Source organism: Bubalus bubalis, chromosome 19, assembly GCF_019923935.1.
Source record: "Bubalus bubalis isolate 160015118507 breed Murrah chromosome 19, NDDB_SH_1, whole genome shotgun sequence".
Classification (NCBI taxonomy): Eukaryota; Metazoa; Chordata; class Mammalia; order Artiodactyla; family Bovidae; genus Bubalus; species Bubalus bubalis.
In genome coordinates this window covers 22,275,685-22,289,462 of record NC_059175.1, presented here as the reverse complement: position 1 = coordinate 22,289,462, position 13,778 = coordinate 22,275,685, and the positions used below count along the sequence as shown (strand labels likewise).

The window sequence follows — 13,778 nt, the reverse complement described above, 5'->3', positions numbered from 1 at the left end:
TGGTTGGCAGAAAAGTAGAGACCCTGCCAAACAACCGTCTCGGAGAAAAACCACTCACACAGCTAGAATGAACAGGTATGGCCACTCCACTAGCCTTGAGCAGAACTCTGCACGGGTGCAGGGTACACAGAGGAACACCATCCAGTGCCGACTAGCCTGGAACCACCACCAAACTTTTCAATGGGGGGAAACTTTTCCCAAAAAAAGAAAAAACAACAATGGAAATTACCATGTGATTCTTGGAATGTACCATGGGAATCCTTGGAAAGCAGAACCTTGCTAAGAGATCTCAGGAATGCCCCAGTGTACTGGCAGCCCTTGACAAACAGCAAAAGAGAAATGGCAGGGCTCAGAGCTCTTATGAATGTGAAGTCGCTCAGTCGTGTCTGACTCTTTGCAACCCCATGGACACCAGGCTCCTCTGTCCATGGGCTTTTCTAGGCACGAGTACTGGAGTGGGTTGCCTTTTCCTTCTCCAGGGAACTTCCCGACCCAGGGATCGAACCCAGGTCTTCTGCATTGTAGACAGACGCTTTACCATCTGAGCCACCAGGGAAGTCTAACAGCTTCTAACACTCTAAGGCCCACTCTAAGGCCCGCTTTTTTCTCTCCCAGGACACATGGCCATGGACACTGCCCTCGCAGGCACAGAGGGCCTGCCTCAGCCAGCTTCTGTGTTGGCCTTGGGTGCTAGACTGTTCTGAGTCCTCCGCCACCGCCCTCAGGCTCCTCTTGTTTCAGTCGACTTCTCCCGGGTCCCAGTGATCAGGCCTTACAGAGAGGGAAGAGCGTTAGATTCACTCAAGGTGGGGTGGGGGGAGACTTTGCAATTAAATTGCTAATTAAGGAACTACCAACCTGAAGAAGCTAATTTGCACTGACCTATTTAAAATATCTAGCAGCAGATCAGGCAGGCATTGAGGCACAACCCTTTTATGCGTCAGCCAACTGGCTTTCTTTCAGAGCAGCGGCTATCAATAATTCCATGCTGAGGACCATCTGATAGGAAATCAACCGCTGGCCCCTGGAATGCCAGCATTCCCCACTGCTCTGTTTTCCCAGTTGTCAGCTCTGTTTATAAATTGTCCATTTATAGCAAATCCAGCACCTGCTATGAACACCTCATCCTGCCAAGTGTTGGAGTACGTCTCAGAAAGAGGCACTATAGACTTTTTCAGTTCCTTTTAACCTTTTCCCGGTCCGGGAGTTTGAATATTTGCATAGGAATTCTGAGGGAGGACATATTCTGTACAGAAAAGGCTAGATGATCTATTAAAAGTTAGCATTTTGCTCTACTTTAAAAAAAAAAAAGGACAGCAAAGCATCATTCTCTTGAGATACACAATGCTCTCTTTCTGAACAAGTCTGACATTGGGACACATTTAAAATAACCCCTAAAAAAATTCCTCAGGGTAAAAATGCTCTGGAGAAAACTCAGGGAAGGCTTTCTTTTTAACTCTATTATGTAGCTTTTTAGCTCGCTGTCAGCACAGCCGCTTAGCAGATAATGCTGCCTGCTGCTTGAACCCATTATGTAAAATATATTTTAAAATACCATCTTCGGTGCTGAAAACGCACTATGTGACCTAGAATTTTTTTTTTTCCTTGTCAAATTATCCATCTGTAAAGTGCCTAGAATTAATTCTCAAAATCCCACCCCTGCCCCCAACCCCAACATGTTTCTGTTCATTTTGCTCTATGCAAAACAAAATAAAATCTATGGCACAAGTAGAATATTCGTGGAGTGTGGGTTCCTGGTTTCTAAAGGGTTGTGAAGGTCAAACCAGACGTGTGTGGATAACCTTGGGGTGGTGGGGCAGCCGGCTTGATGCTTCGGTTTATAGCTTGCCGTGGTAATCCTCCTCAAGCAGAAGATTGTCACCCTTTTAAAGCCCTGAGGGAGACCCTGAGGAAGACCACGTGGGCAGAGGCAGCTGGACTCAGGGGGCAGCATTCCTGGGTCCCAGCTCTGCCTTCAGCCAAGGAGGCGGACCCATACTTTTAGGAGAGGACTCAAGGGCTTGATGTTTCTTTTCTTTTAAAAATAGAAAAGTTGAGTTCTCTGGCTATAAAAGACAACCCAGGCAAGATTATTATTCATGTTTGAGCAAAGTTAGGTGGTCGTGAAATCAGGAGAAACTGAAGTGATTCAAAAATTAGAATCAGAGAGCATGAAATTAAACACCTGTGATACTAGAAATGTCGCTCTGATACAACGTGTCTTTCTTTGCACAGGGCAAGGTCCTCAGCTTTCCGGAGCATTCCAAAAACTTGTAGCTTTTTGTCACAGTCCATATAGATTAGGCTAATCTTATATTGCATAGGCATCAATCATTTCCTTCCATAGTGGGATTGTGCTTCATCAGTTGCGTGTTATTCCCAGGCAAAGCATCCTCGCTTACTTTTTCGTCACTGGATGGCTATCTGTTTTACCAACCTGGATTCTCTCACTCATCACAAAGTCAAGCCCCCGTTACCGGAGATGATCTCTGAGATGCCCCTGCTGGAGAAAGGAATGTGCAAATTAGGAGACTACAAATCAGTTTGAAAACTCAATGACTCCTTCCCATAAATCTGTGTCCTTAATATTAAAAATCATTTAGAGGTGCTGAAAAGAAAGAGAACTGATCGCTAACAAGAAGCAGCAGCCCTACTCTCTTTGGGGCATGGATTAGTAGTTGAGAGGAGTAACGCAGATCTAAATCCATATTCTGCTACCAAAAATAGAAAAGAGGAAACCTTTGAAAGCAAAGGAGGCCTAAGAATAACCATCAGCAACGAGCTAGAGCGACATGGGCAGGAAGCAAAGCTCAAGTGGCAGTTTTGTGCTGCCTTTTTTTTTTTGTCTCCTTTCCCAGTGGCTTTCACATTCATCCTGTTAAAAAGATAGTTTCCAAAGACAACCCCTCCACACAGACACAGGGGCCTTCAGAGCCTGCCCTTCCGCAGCAGCTCAGAGGTCTGGAGCTCCACATACCTTCCACGAGGCCTTGGCTTGGGTGCTACTTCCCCCCATGAATCACTTCAATCTGTTCAAGGCTGCACAGTGAACCCTTCACAGGCCACGTTCTGCACAGCGTCCTCAGCAGGAAATGGTTGGCTGAGCAAACATTTGTTTCCTGTTTTGCTTTTGATGATTTTATATTTCAACTCAACCTAGCTTTCCTCTTTTTGTTTTTGTAGTAATGAAAATCAACACACCGAACCAACAAAATTGGTTATATCTCATGTGCTTTGAATGATGGTATTAAAAATACACTTGAATATATCTTATAAGAGGTATTGGTTTTAGAAGAGGGCGATGGAGCTTCGGAATGTCCTGGGGACTGCTGGAGAGGCACAGAAGATAAGAGGGTTACTAGAAGGACGTTGAGGGAGCTTAAAAGCCTGAGGTTGGAAACTAGGGGATGGGGAGAATGCAGATAAAACAGACATTGAGAAGATAGAGCCTCTGCAAGCCATACAACTTGATGCAAATTAGGAGGTGCCCCTTTTACTGAGCGCCCATAGACCTGTGAGAGCGGGCTGGTTTGGCCAGGTGCCCTTCTGAAAGGCAGGACCTGTATATAATATATGTGGTGCTCAGGAAAAATGTGTGCAAGAGACTGCAAGGCCCGAAGGAAAAACTGACCAAAAAAAAAAAAAAAAGTCACTGATGCTTCTGGTAGCATACAGGAAATCCTGTTTTGAATCATAGATCTTCGCTGGTGAGTGTGGGTGGGGGAGGATGGTTGGCAAATTTGATTTCTCCAAACTAGCTATATCAAAATGTGCGGGTGGAACTTTTTATCCTCTGTCATGTTTTATATGATACATGTATCATTCATCTCACGAGAGCTTTGCGTTCATCACATCTAATGAATAACATCAAGGATTAATACAGTTTATATTTGTCAGGATCACAATCCATGCCTAGGCAAAAATTGCTGTAACTGGTTATAATCTGAGCACAGCCCTCAGCCAAGACCTAAAAATACTTGGATTTCACAGGATGAACAGTTGGGGACTCTTTACAGCCTTGATCTCAAAACCCTTGAATATCTTATTGAAACAACTGGTTAAACTTCAGCCAAACAAAAATACAAAAACCTCCACTCCTCAGACAGATTGCTTTCCCAAGGTCATGGCCCCAATTTGTAATATAATTCCTTATCAAATCTGTCTGGGTTAGGTCCATGAATTGCATCATGGTTAGGAAAACTGAAGTGGGCAAAAATTAAAATTAAAATCTCATAGAAAATAGAGAAGAGAAGAAACAGAACGTGACATTTCATACCTATAACATAATCAGTATGTAGCAATGCACTCTTCTCACTCAGAGCATTCAGTGACCACTAGGGAAACATTCATGGTGACAATTTACAGATTTCATAGCTCCTCAACCACCATCCATGCACCATCTTGTCAAATCCTTGTAACGGTCCTCTGAAGTACGCATGGCTTGTCATTACCTTTTGGTAGATGAGAAAACTGAGAGTTCATACAAGATGAGAGACTTGCCCAAGACCATCCAAATAGTGAATGACAGGCCAGGCTTCAATTCCAGGCCTTCTGGCTCAAACAAGCAACCTTGCTAATATGCTTTCTAGTTCAAACAGAGGCATTGTCTCTGAAGATGGTCTTCTGCATCATGGACAGGTCTACCTATTTCTGGGATGAAAAACAGCCTGATGTGGGATGGGATCAGCAATGATCCCAAATAAGTTTGTTTTATTTTTTAATCAGATTCCACATATAAGTGATATCATATGATATATATCTTTCTCTGTCTGACACTTCACATAGTATGATAATCTCTAGGTCCATCCATGTTGCTGCACACGGCATTATTTCATTCTTTTTTTGGCTGAGTAATATTCCATGCATGTGCATGCCGCATCTTCTTTATCCATTCCTCTGTCAATGGACATTTAGGTTGTTCCCAGGACTTGGCTACTATAAATAGAGTAACTATGAAGACGGGGGTACATGTATCCTTTTGGATTATGGTTTTCTCTGGATATATGCCCAGGAGTGGAGTTGCTGGATCATATAGTAATTCTATTTTTAAGTTTTTTAAGGAACCTCCACACTGTTCTCCATAGTGGTTGTACCAATTTACAGTCCCACCAACAGTGTAAGAGGATTCCCTTTTCTCCATACCCTCTTCAGCATTTATAATTTGTAGACATTTTGATGATGGCCATTCTGACCGGTGTGAGGTGATTTTAACAGAAAGGTGTTTAATGAAGTTTAAAATAAGTCTTGCAGGGAAGCCATGGCTGAGGCTGATTCTAAAGGTGGGTGCATAGTTGATCACTTATTATTTGACCAGCCATCCAAGTAGAGTACAGTCGCGTGTGCCAGCTCAGCATCCAGATCAGTAACTTCATGTTAAAGACTAAGATTAAGATCCTTCAGACAGTTCCTCTGCCAAACACACTTTTGGAGAAGATGATAACTGATGTCAGTTGACAACAGTCTCTGAGTTGTCTGTTTCTATAACATCCTCTCTATCTTAAGTTAGATTGCTGATTAAAAAAGTATTTTTCAAAATTGAAGATGCCTCTTTAGCCTTTAAAGAGTCTGAAACCCATTTGAGTGGATATAGAATATCGTTATCTCAAGTTGTCTAACAAGTACCTATCTACTTTGGGAGGTTGTAAGGTCAAGGATGGCAGTGATCCGTTAGAAGACCTGCTTCCTCAAAGATTTCAGCCATGAGACCAAACCATGATGACAGATGGTGAGCCTCATCCATCATCACATCTTTACAATAAAAGCATCAGCCCTTGGAATAAATCTAGTGTAAATGACACATACAATCTAACCAAGTAACAAGTGATAGTTCCCATAAGTAGAGCCTTCCTGCTTATCTTCAGTCCTGCGTGTCCAGATTACGTTGTTTAAAAATATCATTTCCCAACCTACTCTATGATACCAGTTCCACTTCTAGTTCTTTAACCTAGAAAAATTCTCGTTTTTATGAGATGCATGCAAAAATGTTCATGGCAGTACCATTTGTTATTTTTTTTTAAAGTTAGAAACAACCTAACTGGCCCTCATGAGAGAAATGGATTTAAGTGTTTTGACTCAGTGTGAATACAGAAGAATGATAATGAATACAATGAATGGACTGATGTACACATTTCACGATGGATAAATCTCAAAATATTGTTGAATGAAGAGAAGCAAACTGAAAAAGACTATGTTGAGTGTGCTAATTGTTGTAATTCATTCAGGCTGCTACAACAATATAACCACAGACTGGGTAGCTTACAAACAGCCAAAATGTATTTCTTACAGTTCTGGAGGCTGGAAAGTCCAAGATTATTCTGCCTGCATGACCAGGTTCTGGTAAAGACCTCTTCCAGGTGGCAGATTTCCAAACTTTCACTGTGATCTCACATGGAAGGGGCCAGGGACCTCTCTGGAGCCACTTTAATTCTATTTGTGAGGGCTCTGCCCTCAAGATGAAATCACTTCCTAAAGCCTCCACCTTCTGATACCATCATCCTGGGAGATTAAGATTTCCATGTGCATTTGAGGGAGGTGTCTCACAAGTACTCAGATCATAGCACTACTATCTAAGCAAAAACTTAAAGCATAAAAAATAAGCTGTAAGTACCTACAAACATGAAATAAATGTATCAAAGCATTCATAGAAATTACACACATTGACATCACAAATGCTTATCTCTGGGGAAGGGTAAGATGAGGAGAGCTTTACTTATAATTCTTTTCATCTTTAGATAGATTTAAAATTCTTTTCACAGTAATCAAAACAGTATGCTACTGGCATAAAGACAGGCATATCAACCAGTAGATTGGAAAAGGAAGCCCAGAAATAAACATCTCTGCCTATTTGGTTAAATAATTTTTAACACAGTTGCCAAAACCACTCAATGAGGGGAAACGATAGTCTTTTCAATGAAAGAAAAGGGAAAACTGGATATTTATGTGCAAAAGAATGATGTTGGATTTATACTTTATACTATATATAAAGCTAACTATATAAGATTAACTACAAATGGATTAAAGACCTAAACACAAGAATGAAAACTACAAAACTCTCAGAAGAAAGTGTGGGGGAAAGCTTCATGGCATCAAATTTGGCAATGACTCCTTGGATATGACATCAAAAGCATAGGCAACAAAAGAAAAGATAAATTATTCTTCATCAAAATTTAAAATTTTGTGTATCAAATAGCACTCTCAACAAAGTGCAAAGGCAACTCACAGAATGGGAGAAAATATTTAAAACTCATATACTTGATAAGAGATAAATATCTATAAAATATAATGCACGCTTACAAGTCAACAACAAATCCAATTTTAAAATGGGCAAAGAACTTGAATAGATAGTACTCCAAAGAAGATATACTAATGAGCAACAAGCACATAAAAATATATTCAACATCAATAATCATTGCTGCTGCTGTTGTTGCTAAGTCACTTCAGTCGTGTCCAAATCTGTGCGACCCCATAGACGGCAGCCCACCAGGCTCCTCTGTCCCTGGGATTCTCCAGTCAAGAGTACTGGAGTGGGCTGCCATTTCCTTCTCCAATATATGTATGTATGCTAAGTCGCTTCATAGGGGACTGCAAATGAAACAAATGAGATACCACTTCAAATCCATCAGGATGGTTATTTTAAAAAATAAGACAAAACTGTAAATATTAGGGAAAATGCAGAGAAACTGGAACCTGATGCATTCCTGGTAGAAATGTAGAATGGTGCAGCCACTGTGAAAGGCCACATGTTGGCTCCTCAAAAAATTAAACTTAGAATTGTCAAATAATCCAACAATTCCACTTCTAAGTATATCAGTTCAGTTCAGTCACTTAGTCGTGTCCGACTCTTTGTGATCCCATGAACTGCAGCACGCCAGGCCTCCCTGTCCATCACCAACTCCCAGAGTCCACCCAAACCCATGTCCATTGAGTCGGTGATGCCATCCAACCATCTCATCCTCTGTGGTCCAGTTCTCCTCCTGCCCTCAATCTTTCCCAGCATCAGAGTCTTTTCAAATGAGTCAGCCCTTCACATCAGGTGGCCAAAGTATTGGAGTTTCAGCTTCAACATCATTCCTTCCAAAGAAATCCCAGGGCTGATCTCCTTTAGAATGGACTGGCTGGATCTCCCTGCAGTCAGAGGGACTCTCAAGAGTCTTCTCCAACACCACAGTTCAAAAGCATCAATTCTTCGGTGCTCAGCCTTCTTCACAGTCCAACTCTCGCATCCTTACATGACCACTGGAAAAACCATAGCCTTGACTAGATGGACCTTTGTTGGCAAAGTAATGTCTCTGCTTTTGAATATGCTGTCTAGGTTGGTCATAACTTTACTTCCAAGGAGTAAGGGTCTTTTAATTTCATGGCTGCAGTCACCATCTGCAGTTATGTTGGAGCCCAAAAAAATAAAGTCTGACACTGTTTCCCCATCTATTTCCCATGAAGTGATGGGACCAAATGCCATGATCTTCGTTTTCTGAATGTTGAGCTTTAAGCCAACTTTTTCACTCTCCTCTTTCACTTTCATCAAGAGGTTTTTTCATTCCTGTTCACTTTCTGCCATAAGGGTGGTGTCATCTGCATATCTGAGGTTATTGAGATTTCTCCTGGCAATCTTGATTCCAGCTTGTGCTTCTTCCAGCCTAGCATTTCTCATGATGTACTCTGCATAGAAGTTAAATAAGCAGGGTGACAATATACAGCCTTGACGTACTCCTTTTCCTATTTGGAACCAGTCTGTTGTTCCATGTCCAGTTCTAACTGTTGCTTCCTGACCTGCATACAGGTTTCTCAAGAGGCAGGTCAGGCAGTCTGGTATTCCCATCTCTTTCAGAATTTTCCACAGTTTATTGTGATCCACACAGTCAAAGGCTTTGGCATAGTCAATAAAGCAAAAATGGATGTTTTTCTGGAACTCTCTTGCTTTTTCCATGATCCAGCAGATGTTGGCAATTTGATCTCTGGTTCCTCTGCCTTTTCTAAAACCGGCTTGAACATCTGGAAGTTCATGGTTCACATATTGCTGAAGCCTGGCTTGGAGAATTTTGAGCATTACTTTACTAGCATGTGAGATGAGTGCAGTTGTGTGGCAGTTTGAGCATTCTTTGGCATTGCCTTGTATCCCTCAATAAAAAGCAAAAGCAAGATTGAACAGTTACTTGCACACTAATGTTCATAACAGCCAAGAGATGGCAACAACCAAATTGTCAATTGACGGACAGATGGATGAAAAAAATGTGTACACACACATAATGAAATATTATTCTGCCTTAAAAAGGAATGAAATTCTGATTCATGCTGCAACATGAGTAGCTCTTGAAAACATTATGCTAAATGAAATAAGCCAGTTACAAAAGGACTAATGTTGTATGATCCCAATTATGTAAGTTACCTAGAAGAACCAAATCATAAAGGAAGATGTTATTGTTATTCATTTGCTAATTCATGTTCAATTCTCTGCCACCCCATGGACTGTAGCATGCCAGGCTTCCCTGTCTTTCACCATCTCCCAGACCTTGCTCAAACTCATGTCCATTGAGCCAGTGATGCCATTCAACCATCTCATCCTCTGTCGCCCCTTCTCCTCCTACCCTCAGTCTTTCCCAGTATCAGGGTCTTTTCTAATGAGTCAGCTCTTTGCATCAGGTGGCCAAAGTATTAGAGCCTTATCTTCAGTTTTCCAGTGAATATTCAGGATTAATTTCCTTTAGGATTGATTGGTGTGATATCCTTGCTGTCCAAGAGAGTCTCAGGGTCATACCCAGCACCACAGTTCAAAAGCATGAGTTCTTCTGCCCTCAGCCTTTTTCATGGGCCACCTCTCACATCTGTACATGACTACTGGAAAAACCATAGCTTTGACAATATGAACCTTTATTGGCAAAGTGATGTGCTGTCTAGGTTTGGATGCTGCTGCTACCGCTGCTAAGTCGCTTCAGTCGTATCTGACTCTGTGTGACCCTATGGACAGCAGCCCACCAGGCTCCTCCATCCACAGGATTCTCTGGGCAAGAATACTGGAGTGGGTTGCCATTTCCTTCTGCAGGTGTACAACATAGTAGGTTTGGATAGTGGTTACCAAAGGCCGGGGGAATTGTTGTTTAATGGGTTCAGAATTTCAGTTTGAGAGGAAAAATTCTGGATATGGAAAGTGCTGTTACACAACAATGTAAAGGTACTTAATGTCGCTAACTATACACTCAAAAGGGTTAAACCTATCATTTTTGTGTTATGTATACTTATCACAAGAATTTTTTTCTAGTGTGGGAGAGAGATGAATCAAATATGGCAAAATGCCAAAGCTAAAATCTTTTTAAAACTTAGTAGATCTAATGATGGTCTATTACATTAGTTTCTGTACTTTTCTGTGTATTTGAATTGTCTCAGCTGTTAGTTTTTATAAACTTCAAAATAACAGTTTTCTTAAAATTATTCTGACCCTCACTTGCAGATAGAATGATGAGAATATATAATAAGGTATGAGAGGCTGAAGGCTGGCTCTCTAATTACTTGATTAGATTCCTGTGATCTAAAACAATGCTTCTCAAATTTAGCACGCATACAAATTACCTAGAGATCTTATTAAAATGCAAATTCTGATTCAATTGGTCTGGGTTGTGTGCTAAGTCACTTCAGTCATATCTGACTTTTTACGATCCAGTGGACTGTAGCCTGCCAGGCTCCTCTGTCCATAGAGTTTTCCAAGCAAGAATACTGGACAGGGTTGCCATTTCCTACTCCAGGGGATCTTCCCGACCCAGGAATCAAACCCTCTCTCTTAAGTCTCCTTCATTGGCAGGCAGGTTCTTTACCACTAGTGCCAAAATGCAAATTCTGATTTAGTTGGTCTGAGGTAAGTTTCCATTTCTAAAAAGCTCGCAGGGGATGCCAGTTCTGCTGGTCCTCAGATACATTTTGAGTAGCAAGGACAGAAAGAATGATAACATTCTACATATATTATCTTCCATTTAAAAGTTTTCTTAATTATGTACTTCTAGATAGACAATTGAAGCTAGATTTGATTATTCTTAGATGAAAAATTTGTCATCCTATAATTTGTTTGATAGATTACTGTAAAGCAAAAGTAAACAAACCCTAACAATTATTGAAGATACTTCACAAGGACTACATGTTTAAAAACCCTAAACTGGAAACTTTGACTCAGCTGTCAAAATCTATAATAAATGCATACTTTAGGACATACTAATCCGTCTTCCCCAAACAAGTTGTGAAATAGGAATTGCTTTAACATACATTTCCACTGATGGCAAGTTACTTCACTTAATTATATGGTCTTTAAACCGGCTCTTTATTTTGTAAATTCCAGGATAATCCTAGGTTAAGAGCTAATAATTTCACCTACCATAAGAAGACTGATTAACTGTCCAGAACTGAAAAAAACCCCAAAAGAAGATTTCTTGCCAGAATTGTTTAGGATCTGTTCTGTCTGGTGGGCTGCTAGGTGCTAATCTAGTTAAGTGAATTAAAGCTTCAGGAGATAATACTCCCAGAATGGGCTTAAATGTGATCCACCCCATTACCAAAAAGAGATCCTTTGTATCCTCCAGTTAACCATTGGCCTACTGGACTCCTCTTAAGAACCAAGTGGTGCATGCGTGTGTGCCAAGTCACATCAGTCATGTCCAGCTCTTTGCGACCCTATGGACAGTAGCCCACCAGACTCTTCTGTCCATGGGATTCTCCAGGCAAGAATACTGGAGTAGGTTGCCATGCCCTCCTCCAGAGAATCTTCCTGACCCAGGGATCAAATTCTCCTTACCTCCCATGTCTCCTGCACAGGCAGGCAGTGTCTTTACCACTAGCACCACCCGGGACGCCCCCAGAATCAAACGGTGAGATTCTCTAAGTGAGTGTAGTTGATTAAGAGTAAGCAAATTCAAGCATAATCATCCCACTATGAGCTTGTTTTCTTTTCAAATCCAGGAAAGTTTTAAATAATGTAAGGCTATGTGTAACATTCACTAATATTTCATCAGCCTGTGCTTTTGGAGGCATGAATTATCTTTAGTCCAAACTGAAAATTTTGACAAATATCCTAGGTCAATGGTTGTTTGCTCTTCCAAACAGAATAATTATAATAATACATATGTACAGCTAACTTTTATGGTGCCCTACCTCTGTGCCAAGGCTTGTTCTACCCGCTTCACATGAGTTCTCTCATTAAATCCTTATAACAACCCTGTGAGACAGGTATGACTATCATCAACTCACAGTTAAGAAAACGGACTCAAATCACTATGTTGTACACCTGAAACTTATAATATTGTACCAACATGAATTTGAGCAAACTCCAGGGGATAGTGGAGGACAGAGGAGCCCAGCGTGCTGCAATCCGTGAGGTCACAGCTTAGAGACTGAACAACAACCTCAACTCTACCTTATAAAAAAAAAAAAAAACACACAGAAAACACAGATTCAGAAAATAAAAACATATATCCAAAGCCACAAAGTAAGTAGCAGTTTCTTTCCACTGTGATGCTCAATTGCTAGTGTTAATTGTAATTGCGAATCCCAGTCATGAATGGTGTCATACAGGGCTGCACCAAAATATTAAGAACTCCAGTAAGTTGGACGCATGCCCCTTTCTTACAGCAATCATTCTCCTCCTGTCTTTATTCATGCTCATTTGGAGCAGTCATTAGAAACGTATGGGCCTGCTACTAATTGCTGTCAAAAATTTTTTGATATTTGGCAGTCTGCAATATTTAAGTAAAAGTTCACTAGAACCTCTATTGAATTACTCAGCTCAGTTTAGCCACTCAAGGTAGTTAATATTAGGAGGGCTAAAATCTAAGGGTGTGCTGAAGTTTCTTTCTGAAGAATGGCTGGCTATAGTGCGGGCCTGGAAATAAAAAGCTGGGGCTTGGATGGTATCAGCATGTTTTTGTTTCTAAGGCAATTGAATTCCCTTCCAAATGACTTACTTTCTGCACAAAAACTAGGTTCTTCCTTCCTGGGCTTGATACTTCATTGACAAGTAGAAGAACTCTATATACATGGGAAATATTAATAGTTCAAAAGGAGGTCATGCTGAATCAAGAATCATCTATCCACCTGCTGTGTGAGTGTCAGAGAGCTCGCACTCTGGGTAGGTCAAAGGAGGAAAGAGCTCAAAAATATTGATAGTATCAAGTCAGAAAACAGAAAGCCCAATATATTTCAATCCCATTGTACTCTTAAATTATAGCTTTTACTGATGGAGTCACTATTTCAAAAAGACATTCCTCAATTAAACATACTTTAGGGGCAATTTGCTTGTCAGAGGCCAATGGCTGACTCTTCTGGATTCACAGAGCACATATTTCTCAGGATCTGAAGGCACGAAAGATTTATTTATCTTAATATTAGGGGACCAAGAGGCTTCCTAACAATACAGGAAAATGAGTGATCATTCTTTTCAAATTAGCAATTACAAACACTATCAAAAAATATCAAACAGAAGAAAAGCAATTACAGGGCCTAAAGTTCAGCTCAGTTCAGTTCAGTTCAGTCTTTCAGTCATGCCCGACTCTTTGCGACCCCATGAATCACAGCATGCCAGGCCTCCCTGTCCATCACCAACTCCCAGAGTTCACTCAGACTCACGTCCATCGAGTCAGTGATGCCATCCAGCCATCTCATCCTCGGTCGTCCCCTTCTTCTCCTGCCCCCAATCCCTCCCAGCATCAGAGTCTTTTCCAATGAGTCAACTCTTCTCATGAGGTGGCCAAAGTACTGGAGTTTCAGCTTTAGCATCCTTCCTTCCAAAGAAATCCCAGGGCTGA

At 41.1% G+C, this 13,778-nt stretch overlaps 1 long non-coding RNA gene across 1 annotated transcript; it reads right to left on the bottom strand.

Annotated features, from left to right (window-relative positions):
- Positions 1 to 221: 221 nt before the first annotated feature.
- LOC112580620 lies at positions 222 to 3,133 on the bottom strand. Its single transcript, XR_003104947.3, has 2 exons — positions 2,978 to 3,133; positions 222 to 2,503 (listed from the first exon to the last, which is right to left on the bottom strand). It is a non-coding gene; the product is annotated as an uncharacterized LOC112580620 (long non-coding RNA).
- Between the last annotated feature and the right edge of the window lie 10,645 nt (positions 3,134 to 13,778).